Here is a 2,630-nt window from a genome sequence, read left to right as displayed (position 1 = left end):
TGTGGAAGTTGACAGTTTTATTAACTTTATCAAAATCTTGGCATAATATAGTAGTTTTACAGATTTAAAGAGTATGGTATCTTCAAGATTTTTTAATCCCCCTTTTTTCCTCTTAATTTTTGTGTATCTAATTAGACTACATCCTGAGATGCACCCAGGCGTGTAGCGATAGTAGATGAGCGGATCATACGATCTAATTTTAATTAGACTGCAAACATGTGAAGAGCACTTGGCTATGGGGTTAGTCTTGTTTGCGGGTAAAATTAAACAGAAAATATTGTGGTCGGGTTCGATGTTGGAGATGAAAATAAGCGATAAATCCTATCTGTTGAAGGAACTTCGCGCCAAATGTTGCGAACAGGAACATTACATCAAGGCCAGGCACAGCAGACGACAGGGCTGAGATTGTAGGCCTAGTTGGCTTTCACCGAATTTCTTCGTGTGTGTAATACATGGCTGCTAAGGTAGCAGGGGACAGTTTCGCACCATAGGCCCGGTCAACTTTTTCAAAAAATGGAATTACCCCGTATTTGAAGTGATATTACATGTGTAAAAATGTATACAATAATTTTAGGATGCATGTCAAATGTAGCTGAGTGCTTAGTAAAAATGTTGATATACAACATGTAGGTGTCACCATGATTCCTAGCATATAGATGGGTGCAAATACGAAACTAAGACACGTGGTCAGTTGCTGAAGAAATTCCGGTGAAAACATGCAGGGTCTAGCAAAAGGTCTGTAGCTGTGAGGGAAGGTGGATGGCCCCATATGAGAGGTAGATTTTTGAGAAGGGCAGATAGGGTTCTTGATTGTGCACAGTGTCTAAATCCCCATGTTTGGTACTGTGATGGTGTGGGGGTGGTGCGGATTAGCCCAAATGAGGGAAAATCAAAGCAAAAAAGGGGAACCTGCTCAGAGCATGTTTTGTGCACCAGCACCAGTATTTATAGATTACATGTAATTTAGGGTCATAATTTATTAACTACACTAATATGAAATACAAGTATGGACATAAAAGGGAAATATGATTTTTCATTAGTCTGTCATAATCTGACTTTGGTGTATACCCCCTATCCACATGTTTCAAAACCAAAGAAACTGTCCCCTGCCACCTAAACTCAACATTGCCAGCAGAGACGAGGGAACTAAGACTACGGATAAAAGTATCCAAACGTGGTAAAGTAGGAATGTTGATGATTGTCAAACGCAGGTCTCCTTTATTCAGAATTTCCTTTGATCACTCTAGGTCTGCTTCCCGAGACGACATTACACTTACCCCGGCAACGGGAACGCCTAATTATTTATATGTACATCCTTTAATAGCGGCAGGAGGAGATTTTTAAAAACAATATAATTTCAACATATTTTGATCAATATTCCACTTAATTTAAATGCGCTGATTTCAAAATTAATAAGTATTTTAAAATATCCCTTTTCCCTGCATCACAATTGACAGGTAAACACGAGCACCTTCACATATTTCCATGAAGTTATTTTTCTGACTTGTGTAAATATTTGACCTCAAGTAATATTGGTGAAAATAGACCAAACAGAAATTAACTTGATGCCTATTCTACCTTTTTGGGGTGTGCAAAATGTGACTATGACGTTATTTTATTGAAAATAAGTATCGATATTGCTTCAAAACGCTAATAAACATACCTACCCTCAGTCATTTTAGCTACCGGACGAGGAAAATTATAGTATTTCTGTATGAAATTCTTCACAAATATCATTGTATCGATTACATATACACATATCTTAATTGTTGTTTATCAATATCCTTGATAGAAAAGATTATAAGATTGTACCAAAGCCACTAGTAAGAGTAAAACAAAGCAATTATGCATGCTGGAAAATAGCATGCCAGTTGGTTCTGTGCCTTGCGAAAGATCATTTTCTGCAATGAGACATCTTAAGAATTGGAACAAAGATGGTCTGGTCGGTCTTAAATTGCTGTGTTATTTATTCTTCACACAACCCCTCCACCCCCACCAGGGCTCTGCCCTGGATACCGCTTGTGGCTTCAGCCAAGGCGGTTCTAAAAAAAAAAACTTTTGTTTATGCCGCGAGCGCCACCTACTGACGGTACAGTATCAATTTTCAAGGTGAAGTACAACATCTAGGATAATTATGTATCTTCTAAAATAAACATGACAATTTGATAACGGGAAACTTCATTGAATCACATATGTCGGCGATTTATTGTGGACAATGAAGTACGCCTGATTTATTTTCCCTTTGTTTCCGATTACAAATATTAAGAGTTATCGTTCTTGTAAATTCTACCCATCAGGTTGAAAAAATTTATTTAACCACATTCACATTATGTTCAGACATATACGCATATCTCAGTGTTGTTTAAAGAAAAAGGAAGTTCAAATTATTTAAATGTCACCGTAAAATCTGCGTATATGGCAGATTTCTGGTTTTGCAACTTATTTTCTAACTTCAAAATACCGACAAAATGTCATTTCGTACCACGTGCTTTCTATATCACCATATACGTAAAGTTTGAACTCCTTACTTTCGTTTCACGTTAATACCTTCGTATTTAAACCTCGGGCTTTATCATATTAAACGGTGAAAAATACCTAGCGCAGTGAGGTCAACTTTTTGTGATTGCGGG

The 2,630-nt window shown here is 37.2% G+C and overlaps 1 long non-coding RNA gene across 1 annotated transcript in view; it reads left to right on the top strand.

The window, feature by feature from the left end:
• The first annotated feature begins 538 nt into the window (after positions 1-538).
• The window catches only part of LOC130050819 (uncharacterized), a 12,960-nt gene continuing 10,868 nt past the window's right edge, over positions 539-2,630 (top strand). Inside the window, exon 1 of the long non-coding RNA XR_008799084.1 lies at positions 539-1,177. This is a non-coding gene — a long non-coding RNA (uncharacterized LOC130050819). The remainder of the gene's footprint in view (positions 1,178-2,630) is intronic.

The sequence above is a fragment of the Ostrea edulis genome, chromosome 10 (genome assembly GCF_947568905.1).
Source record: "Ostrea edulis chromosome 10, xbOstEdul1.1, whole genome shotgun sequence".
NCBI classification, from domain to species: domain Eukaryota; kingdom Metazoa; phylum Mollusca; class Bivalvia; order Ostreida; family Ostreidae; genus Ostrea; species Ostrea edulis.
This window is presented reverse-complemented; position numbering and strand designations above follow the sequence as displayed.